Here is a 12026-nt window from a genome sequence, read left to right as displayed (position 1 = left end):
AAAGCAATCACGCACCATCTGTCTCCACGCGGCCACAGGGGCGGCAGTGAAACAATAGCAACTTTACCATGTCGGTGATCTCTGCGCATTACAGGTGGGCCGCCGTTGATGACATATGGCGCGTGGCCGTGGAGGGCGTGCGTAGATGATGCTGGCACGTTACTTGGCGGTTGAGGAAGATGTCATTCGCTTTCTGCTTCTTAATGAGTTGATGGACCGATAGGAACCGTGTGCCGAGATTGCGGGCGTGTAAGATGGACACGATCTTGACGGATCAAGATCATGGTAAAGAGATTGTGTCTCGATGATGTTGTCGATGGGTGAGTCGGCGGTTAAGAAAGATCTGGATTGAATGCATGTTGTCGTGGCCGTGGTAGGCGAAGCGATGCCCGTCGTGAGCGGACCCGCAATCCCACCACAAATACAACCATGTAAGGATGTATGCGGGTTGATGTTGCGTGAGTGGTCAAATCGCATCGAAGCGGGGCACAATCCCACATAACAAGAATAACCATGTAGGATGTGTCTTGGGTTGATCTTTGGCGGCGGATGCGTCCTCGCGTAGAAAGAAGAATCTTCTCTTGGTCTTGAAGACAAGTGAAGGTCACTGTAACTGGGTTAGCCCATATTAGAAGCCCGGTAAGCCAAGCGGCCGAGGAGAGATGATCGAGGGCCAATCAACAATGGGACAGAGTGACTCAGCTTTTATTTCCCATGGGTTGGCATGTCGTCTTAATAAATATAGGCGAGGAGTTGATGAGGATCTTAAAGTCAGTTGCTCTATGGGCGGGTAAGTCTTAAAGTTTTATGATAGTGTTTAAAGTTTTTTATTATAGTGTTTAGCGATTTTTCTAATAGTGTTTAATGTCTTTATGTTATCATTTAATTTGTCTACTTAACGTTTAATTATATATAATATCGTTTTAACAATTGATAATATCATTTAAACATTTCTGATATGGTCTTATTATATACATTATCCATTTTAACCTCGGCCTTTATCGTGTGGAAGAATGGCATCGGCTCACCGCAGGGACAAATTATACCTGACCGGGGGAAGAGATAGTCGCGAGATGATGTGATGGGCGCTTTTCTGTGCGTAATCTCTAGTCGGCGAGAACCATATCACTTACGAAGCCTCTCGCCATGACCGCGTTTCTGTTTATGTCAACGCCGGGGACCTGACATGAAACGATTATGGCTATGGTGGGGATCGTCGTGCAGCAATGCACGGTTCAAATGTCATGTCCAGATAATCATGAATGACCCACTTCCATGTAATGATGCGTCCTCGACGATGATAAACAAGAATCACAGGCGTTATTCTTCGTGTCCGAGTGCGATAAGCGCGCGTTGGACATGGTAGAGTTCTTTAATTATGTCGATTAATAGTGTTTGGTATTTAATCGGTATTCTAATCTCAACTTGCATATCTCAGCGGTAGGAATCTATTCGACGATTGTGCGATATGGAGTTCGGCGAGTCGGCGACAGATAGTCTCGCTCGCTGTGCGACATGAAACCCCACGAGAGGAAAGCAAGCGTCGATTGCGCGGCGGTCTCGCGTCGATGCGGTTTATCGAGCATGTACTGGGGTGAGAGTTACGGCTACGCGAGACGGATTCGTTTCATTACAGATTATGTTATCGCAGCGTACTCAGGAGGGGAAGCGGTAGCGTCCATGAAAGAAGTCGTACATAGCGGGTTGAATTTGTGACCGAAGAACATGTCTTGTATATCTCGATATCAATTTGTTTTCGAATGTAAACACTGGACATTCAATTCATTGTTTTCATTTCGGGAAGAACATGACTTGTATATCTCAATGTAAATTTTGTTTGTTTTTCAATTGTAAAGGCGGGTTAAATTCCATTCGGTTTCATTTCATTGTTTAATTTACGTTGTAGTTGTGTACATTTCCGTTTCATTGTTTTAAATATACCATATATCGTTTAAACATCAGTTGAAATATTTCAAATTACAGTGTATCCGTTTTAAATAACACTGTCTCTATTTAAATAAATGCATTCGTTTGTAAAGAGTAAGAGTTTAAATATGGAGAAAGTTGCCCATCAATACACAATGGTTCCCCATCATCATACGTCGACTTATTTACAATGCCTAGTCGTCGATAGTTTCATTTGCGAAGATCTACGATTGTGACGGATCCATGGCGGCCAGGCTGCGATGTAACTCGCATGACATCAAACGCTTGCGACTCGATCCTCTTTCGTCCTAGGGCCAGGCGCCTTTCTACGTCACAGCGGTTGCATAAATGAAGCTCATGATTTCCCGTCGAAGGCCTGTCATCGTCGGGTATGGGAATATAGCTTCCTTGTGCACGCGATCTGTAATTGTCGAGCAGTGAAGTACCCGCTAATAAATCGATGTGCGTTGGTGTCATGCTGCATTATTGTAGCACAAGCGTGTTTGTAAGGATACCATAAAACTTGCCACCTTCGACAGTGAATAAGTTCGATGGCGAGATCTACGAGTTCTTTGCCTTTCGGTCGATCACTTACGTAACGATCATCGACATAACGACCAACACGAAGATTTCGTACTATCCTCAACAATGATCTCTACCTTGAATGTATGTCCGGCGTAAGTAGGGTCTCCCATTTGTTCGCTTGCTCACGCGGTTACATAACATGGGCATCAACTTCAACCGGCAAATAAGGTTAAACAAAAGGCAGTGATGGTTAAATAATTAGTAAAACATGTTTGAAACATTATTGTAAATATTTAAAGCGAAAAGGATTAATATTTAAAGTCGGATAAAGTGTAATTAAACAAAAGATTGAGAATGTTTAAAGGGTGACACTAAATGTTAAGTGTAAACCAACATTCGCGAGACCTTATGGAGTCGACCATTTTTACGTCACCGGTAAATGACGAGCTTTCCTTGATCCAAGCATTGAGCGACTCCACGACGTTTGAATACATCTCACCCCTGATGATCACCTCCGAGCAGATAATTCGACCAATGTGCCATATCCGATTTATTAATCAACCCGGTGAGCTTGGTGATGGCTGCGGTTCATTCAGCGGTATCATCGAAATCTTTAGCGTGGATGCCCACGCAATCGCGGAAGCATATAGACCAACACTCCTCCTCGATGCCTTCCCAAGTGCGACATTGGCTTTCATAAAATTAGTCTCCAAATGTCAAAGACAGTATGCATGTGGCGAAGAAGGGAAGACTCTCGCAATTGCACTCACAAGGTCCCTTGGACACATCCGACCACGAAGTAATTATCTCATGATAATCTCCATCCTCGTATAAAGCATCGCCTAACTTAGATATGAACCAAGTCCAATTGGCATCGGTCTGGTTGTCGACTATCACCGAAAGCAGCGTGGAAAAACCATTGTTTCCATCTTTTCTCGTGGCACCCAGTGAGTGTACCCGATATTTTCCAAGGAGGTGGGTACCATCGAGAAAACTTAGACTGCACTGCAAGTCCTCTTGAATCCCACGAGTACACCTGGAGAGAAGAAAGAATGTGCGTTTAAAAAGCGATCACCGTCTCTTTCCCACGATCGCATAGCAGCTGCGGGATTTGTCTCGACCACCTTATCCACATACCAAAGCAAAGCGATCGTAGCTGGAGATGTCTGACCGTCGAGGACCACCCGGGCATGCTCTTTTTCCCAACCAAACACGCTTGTATGGTATGCGGACACCATGTTCCCCGCAACATGTCCTTCGAATGTCGATGGCCTTGTGCAAGGGGACGGTCCTTGAGCTTACTGAGATCACTCGTGCGCTAACCCATTTTTTGGGCGCTTTTCGGATGTGACCTTGAACCTATGCCACCACCGCAAGTGTGTGACGGGTTGATTGTCTTGATTCGAAAGTATTTTTTTGTTATACTCTTTTTGATGCATGAAGGCGCCAGACGACAACCATCGGCCAGCATTCCACGATCACCGATGTTTTTAGTTCTTTATGAATTTGAAGTCAAAAATTCCGTTTGATTACATGATTTGAAAGTACATCCCGGGAAATATTGGACACCGTCAAAAGCGTTGTCAATATCCAACAACGACTGAGCGATGCGAGGAATGACATCCCCACCGTCGAGTCACTCATGGAGGAATCAGCGACATTCCGCCAACACTTGATCGAATGAAAAGATCAATATGTTAAGCGGAGAATATAATGTTTAAGTGATAATGACAATATATAAGCGTTAAATTAAATACTTAGCGGGTTAAAGCTAATAACGTAAGCGACTAGTACAAGATGTTAACCCGATTAGTGGACATATCTCAGATTTGGAAGTCACGCATCGTTTTCTATTGGATAAACCGTTTTTATATCCATACGGTGTGATAAACTTAACCGTGACAAGAGAAACTTGAGACCCCCATCGGCTCACATATCTCATTAACACCAACTCCCAAGAAGTATCGAGCAGTGAACATTAGCACTCTTCCCTCCCGTTGAATCTAGCAATACCACAAAAACTCTCCATAATATATCGGCCGAAAACCAAATCGTACAAACCAAATGAAATGAAGAACAAAAATAAGCCGAAGAAGAAGAAGAAAAAGAAGAAGAAGATGTAAACAACAAACAGCAGTCAAATAGGCAAACAAAAAAAGTGCATATATATATCACTGTCGCGATGAAGATAAAAAAGTGCATAGAGGTTAGACTAGACGTGATGTGATTGGGCGGTATTTTTCCCTCCATCCCAAGGGCAAACAAGGAAATATATGTCACTATCGCGATGAAGACATATTGTCATCGCTCGACATGAGTATCTGTTTAAACGTCAAGCTTTTTATGTTTAAACAGATATATATAGTGTTTAAAATAACGATTACCGGTTTAAATAAAGTCTATATCATGTAAATAATACGAAACCGTTTAAATATAGTGATTTAACTGTTTAAAATATATGTTATTGTTTAAATTGAATGCTTTCACTGACATCGCGTTGAAGATGGGTACCTCTTGGGTCACTGTTTAAACATCTTTACGTATTTTCTTAAACACCGTTGTCATTGTTTAAAGAGTAACTTGAGTATTGTTTAACTTTTTCTATTGTTTACAATGACGTTCTTTTGTTTCCCACATTGTTTTTTTACTAGGTCTCTGTTTAAATTTCGAAGTTCACATTCAAATAAGCTTGTTTTCGTTTTTATTTATAAAAACATTTACAACATTTACAACGTCCTCTCGGACTTTGGACACTCACGACTCGACACCTTGTAGAACGAAACAAGCATGCATCGACATTCGAATGCTCACAGCGGTTGCATAACATACGCATCAACTTGAACCTGCACAACGTATAACATTAAAAAAAGGTTAAACAAACACATTCATGAAAACGACTATTAATCAATGTGTCATGGTCGGACTTTCAGCGAAGATCCCCGATAGTTAAACACGAGAACGTAATAGTTGTACATCGACGTAATGTTCTTAAACGGTAACAAAAAAAGTCTCAAGTGATAAATATCAACTCCATCTTAAAGGATGTTTCGATCTCCCTCCTCGGGAATCCTCGAATCACGGATAGTGAAAACTTTCTGATCTACCCAGTCCAAAATGCTGAGCAATTGCTCTGCCCGTCATTCAGGAGAATCCTGCTCGAGTGATTATGCAGTACTTTTGACGGGGAGAAAAGATAGTTTAACTTGTTGCGTGCTTACGGCTGATTGATTCTCAAGATAAGGAAGGAGGATTATGAAACATCCTTTCAGATAGAGTTCATCTTCGAACTTTCGTCTGACTCCAGCGAATATCATACGAGCGATGACGAGGAGGAAGATGGGAGGAGGAGGAGGAGGATGATGAGGACGACGAGGAGTGGTTGTCCATGGGAAGGGTTCTTCCTGGTTATTTATGGTGTGAAGTCCACAAGCAGGCTGACTCTTCATATCCGAGAAAAAAGTTAAATGGACAGTGGACCGACATTGACTGATGACAACGAACGGGTGTTTGGATATTTATGTTACCGTGCATAAGAATTAATGCCGTCATTAATTCTTATGCATGGGATACCATAACCTTGCCACGTGCCACGTGCCAACAATTCAGATCAAACGAAAAAGATCACCGTTAAACATGAATAGTTATACATGTAAAGATAAAGTTAAACGGAGATGACAAGTATTAAACGGAGATGACAATTATTAAACATATTGGTAATATATTTAAACGGATAATAGCAAATAGTTAAACATTATTTAAAATATACAAATAGATAACCATAAACGAGAAGAACTTTACAACGAAATGAACTCGTTTTCAAACGGAGACGACAATGGCACATGCTCTGCCTCGACAATAAAATCGACTACAGCTCATTTGAAGATGAAGTGCACTTGACCAATCCGATGGAAATCAACTTCATTTTCTGTTGGAGAAACCGATTTATATATTTCGGGTATGATAAACTTCACCCAGACTACCACAAATGAGCTGCCATAATAAACACCTGCGGAATGGTCAAACTGATAGCAACGAAGAGATTCTCACCGTATTACGAAACCGGCAGAACTGAAGTCGAACAACTCAAATGAGGAGAAATGAGGAGAACAACAAGATGTAATGCAACTCCTAGGCATTGTCTATCAGAAACCAAGCAGAAAGCCCTTGAAAAGGTTGAACATGATGTGATTTGGCGCTTTCCTTTCCCACCATTTTCAAGGCCAAAAATGGGATTTCACAACATGGACCCATTTGAAGTGAACGGTAGGGGGTAAAAGGGAAGTTAAACACTAACGGAAGGGCTGTCCGGGGTGTGTAAAAGTAGGAGGGGGTTTTTGGGAAGTTTTGAAAATTACGATGGGTGAACAGTAATTTTTCCCTATAAAATATGGTAACCAAATAACCATAAGCATGGCAAAAACTGGTTTGCATAGGCATGTTCTTAATCCTAAATAGAATGTAATGACATAGGCATTTGTATGTAAGACTGTAAGTATAGTACTATTTACATATGCTCGAATAACCCTTCTCATAATAATAATAAACATTACAAGAAAGTTACTATTTAAAAACGGAATATTAGAAACGATATTTCTTTCGTTTGTAATGATAACCGATTAGCAACGGAGTAATAATCATTTTAAATATGATCTTAATAACAACGGCTTACAAACGGCTAATTTAATATATGATTTATTATAATATTATAAATATTTATTTTTATTCCGTTTTTAATAGAAAGGGATTAGAAACGGGTTTAAAAATTAATATTTTATTTAAACATTATTAAAATATTAGAAAATATCCGTTTGTAATTCGTTTCTAATAGAAAAGGAGTATAAAAGGATTAAAAATTAATATTTTATTCAAATATTATTAAATATTAGAAATATCCGTTTCTAATAGAAAGGGACTAGAAACGGATTTAAAAATTTATATTTTGCTTAAATATTATTAAATATTACAAATATCTGTTTCCAATCCGTTTCTAATATAAAGAGACTAGAAACGGATTTAGAAAATTAATATTTTATTTAAATATTATTAAATATTAGACAATATCCGTTTCTAATAGAAAGGGACTAAAAACGGATTAAAAAATTAATATTTTACTTAAATATTATTAAATATTTAAAAATATCTGTTTCTAATAAGTTTCTAATAGAAAGGGACTAGAAACAGATTTACGTTTGGAATCCGTTTCTAATGGAAAGGGACTACAAACGAATTTAAAATTAATATTTTATTTAAATATTATTAAACCTTAGAAAATATCCATTTTGGATTGAAAAAAATTAATATTTTGTTTAAATATTATTAAATATTAGAAAATATCAATTTATAATCTCTTTCTAATTGGGTTAGAAACGGATTTAAAAATTAATATTTTATTTAAATATTAATAATATTAGAAAATATTCGATTTTTAATCCGTTTCTAATAGAAACGGACTAGAAACGGATTTAAAAATTTATATTTTATTTATAATTAAAAAATATTTTTATTTATTTTCTAATATAATTTCTGATGAAAAATTAACTGAAAAAATCTTATAATATAATTAAATCATATGAATTAAGAAGAGGCGGTTAAATTATATAAATCCTAACAACTTCATTAGAAAAATATTCGTCTAGTGCTCCAACCCTAGCAATTCCTCCAGCCCACCGATCTTCTCCCTCATCGCCTCCTTTGGCGTCAGTGAAGCCACGGCCGGTGCCGACAATGACGTCCCCGTGCGGGCTTCTTCTCGATCGAAGCCTTTCGCCAAGAGAACGTCGTTCTTAGCATAGTTAAGAACGACCTCGCCAAACACCTCTCCAAAATCCGCAACGGTCGAGCCATCAGGTGACATGCTTTTAATATGCTTGCATGATCTCCACTACATGATCTGGATTGCATCCTATTCTATTCGGAATTCAAGCATGGTGTTTTCATTGGCAGGACTGACTGAAGGGGTGGAAGAGGAAGGAGCAACAAAGAGAGGAACTCCGGCGATCGGATTTCTGGGTAGAGACATCTGATTCTTTTATCTCATCAGGTGATAAATAGAGTAATGTTATTACAATTCCAACTATTAAATCGAAAAATCATGTATTAACTCTCTCTCTCTCTCTCTATATATATATATATGTTTTATTTGTAGATTTAAAGCTTTTTTATATAATTTTTTTAATAAATTTCTTTATATTTTGATTATATTTTTGCATGAAGCTGTCTACCAATTATATTGGGTTAATTATCAAATGTTAATATGTGGGAGTTTCAATTTCATTTATTTACATTCTGATACGTTTCATGTTGCATGAATGATACATTAAGTGAATGTTTGTTTATCAAATGTCAAATTAAACAGAAAAGCTCAATTAAGTCCTTCAATTCAAAATTAGTTAATAGTTCAACATATTAAAACAAAAATTCGATTGACACAATAATTTATCATCATAGTTTCAAATGAATATGATCACATTTTGATGCAGGAAATGAAAGTACCTATATTTTAATTCATTTCTATCACAAATGGTAATTAACTTGAAGCTAATGTGGATTAGAGTGTGCTACTCTTTTCTGATGTAGGGATAGCAGTGCACTACGACTAAATTTCCACATTAAAGAGATTATTTGTTTGGTGAATGAGGATCATCCATGTGGATGAGAGTGTACTGCTCTTTTCTGGAATAAAATTGTTTGGTTATCATTAATTAATTAGAGATTTTCTTATTCTATCTCAATTTTATTTTTCTATCAATTATAAGGCGCCAACAGGGCATGGTGGCATCTCTACTTAACTTCTTTTTATTATGGTCACATTAAACAAGCGTGCTTTCTTAATGTGAGATTATAATAAAAAAAGAAGTTATAGGATACAAATTCCAATATCTTAAAGGAATTATCACTGGACTAGAGTCAACTTTATCAAGCCCAATTAGTTCCAGTGTCAGTGTACACTACACAGTGGGGTTATGTTTGTTGTGGAAAATGTTTTAAAGACATTTTCTATGGTTTTTTGTTTCTTGTATTTTGAGAGTATGTTTTGGTATCTAAATTTAGAGTTTTAGAATTTACGGTTCAAAACATTTGTTGGTATATTGCTTATTTGATGCAACTCATAACAACTATGATTAAGACAGAGAAATATTTTCTTGCCCACCCATGATTAATTGTATATATTGACAATGATATTATTACTATATATATATATGTGTGTGTGTGTGTGTGTGTGCGCACATGGTCTATAGTGGTAATCAAGAGTTAGCTTGACATTATTATCTAGCACACAAAAGAAATCATAAATGTCTTATAAATCTTGATTACATAAGCTTGATGTACTTGAAACAGAGGCCTATTAATGCATCAACCTTAATTTCTACAGTTTCGGTAAAACAAAGCTCAAGAATGAAGAATTTTGGTGACTGAAGAATATAGCTTTGATGCTGATGAAATGATACTCAATAAGGTTAGAAATTGAGATAGAATTCAGAGTTCCATCCTGATGGCAATAAGTATTTTTAGTGCTCTATCACATCTAATGCCATCGTTTAATTCTGTCAAGAAATGAAGTTGATGATGCATGTGTTTTAGCTTGATTACATGAATCAAGCATGTTCTTAAGCCTTTTTGTTGGCTTACAATTTCCCTATGAAAGTTAACGTATGTCTCAAGTTTTGATTTCAACTAGATTATTTTTTATAATGACAATTATGGCACTATGAAATGATTCTTGCAATACAGCTTATTTATTAACCTTATATTTGCTCCATTTTTTTAGTATTTTCTATTGCCTTGAATGGGGAGTTACAAGGTTTGCATACTAAAGAGAACCTTGGCATTAGCAAGGAGACAACTACAACGGTGGCTATTTCAAGTAAGGAATTTTTCTTGTTCTGTATGTATCCCTAGTTCACCTCAAGTGCAAACAATGGGTTGGAGCTGAATCACGTTCTCAATTAGCAATGACTCAATTGACTGAGAAATTTCTTGAAATATTTAATATTGTACTTGAAATTTAGCAATTTTTGTTAGAATTTTCAGTGGTGTTAAGGATGTTGAGCTGGTTCTTCTTAACTGGTAATAATCATAATATTTCTTATAATCTAATTATAATGAACATTAAATTGATTTTTCATGAGTGTATATATACAATAATGGTATTTGTAGAGGCTAAGATTGTCTAATAAACTTCCCAATAACTATTGCATGTATTTTAGGATGATGATGGTGTTCATTTCCATTTGAAATAATTGAAAAACAAAATTAATGGTCATCACGAAACTGGAAAACCTGACTAGTCACCACGTAGTGTATTTTTAAGCAAGTGATGCTTGTGATATGGGAAATAGAAAAGCTTAATGGCTATCAATAAAGGTGAACCAAGTTTAAGAAATACTATATATGTCATATACTCATGTAGCTTAATGGCTATAATCCTCTAGTTTTTGCCCTTACAAACTTCTGTGTCTTATATTCATGTAGTTATGCGATGTTTTGCCTTCATGGTGTGCTTCCTGACTGCCCGTTGTGTCCTATTTTTGCTGCTTTGAATTAACTTTTGTTGATTCTATTTATGTGCCTAACTTCTTGATGAGTCCATAATAATCTGAGTGCAAATGCTCATTTAATGAAGTTTCTCTCTTGAGTACTAAATATTTCAAGTATCTTCATACATTTTCCTTGGCAGATCAGTTTGACAGTTCCATGATGTGTTGTAACACATTAATTAGTCTGTGATTCTGTGATTACATTTGTGGAAGTAGTTTCAAGTTATTTTTGTGTTGGTAAAAAATTCTGAAGCCAAATGTATATATTATTTTTTTGGTGTGTAGTGAAGGAAATCAATGTGTGTTTAATGCATAGATCAAATTTGCTAGAAAGAGTTGTTAGCCTTCCATGATTGATAACTAAAGAACTACATGTCTTTCAAAGTTGCGTTATTCACATCTTTCATAGTTGAAGCCCCTTCAAATTTTATATGGCTACACTACTTCTACATCAAGTAGAAGTCCAACAACAATTTGTGAAGTGTTGCATGAGCATGGACACTTTATAGTTTGTCATAATCCAATATTGTATGGCTAGTTAAGTGGCATCATGCATGACAAGGATTTTAGTTTTTGGAATATTAGTTGCTTCTTTGTCTTGGAAGTATCAATCAAATTTTTGGTACTCTTTACATGTTTTGGGATTGTATGGTTGGTTAATCCAATATTGTTTGGCTAGTTAATGATGAGCTCTGCAAACAAGCTCCGTGGTCTGTGAGAAAATCTTTGAATGGTCCTAACTATTTTGTATATATTATAACCCACCAATTTGTTTGTTTTTTAATTTTCAAATTGTTCTGACAATAGTGAGAGTCAAGTGGCTTTTTCCCAAAAACTAAAGAGTCATGTTGGCCCTTGTTGGTGGCTTTATGATTTGATCCAGCCATGTGATGTGCTTGATATGGTATGTATAGTTTAGTCAATTTTTCAACTAGTTGGATCACTGGTACAATGAATCCATCATTGTTCACAATTGTTTAATTTTCCATGTGTGAAGTTGTAATTAAAGACTAAGTCATGGACAATAAGACATATGAA

The sequence above is a fragment of the Dioscorea cayenensis genome, chromosome 6, assembly GCF_009730915.1.
Source record: "Dioscorea cayenensis subsp. rotundata cultivar TDr96_F1 chromosome 6, TDr96_F1_v2_PseudoChromosome.rev07_lg8_w22 25.fasta, whole genome shotgun sequence".
In the NCBI taxonomy this organism is placed as follows: domain Eukaryota; kingdom Viridiplantae; phylum Streptophyta; class Magnoliopsida; order Dioscoreales; family Dioscoreaceae; genus Dioscorea; species Dioscorea cayenensis.
The sequence above is the reverse complement of the archived record's forward strand: the minus strand, read 5'-3'. Positions refer to the sequence as shown.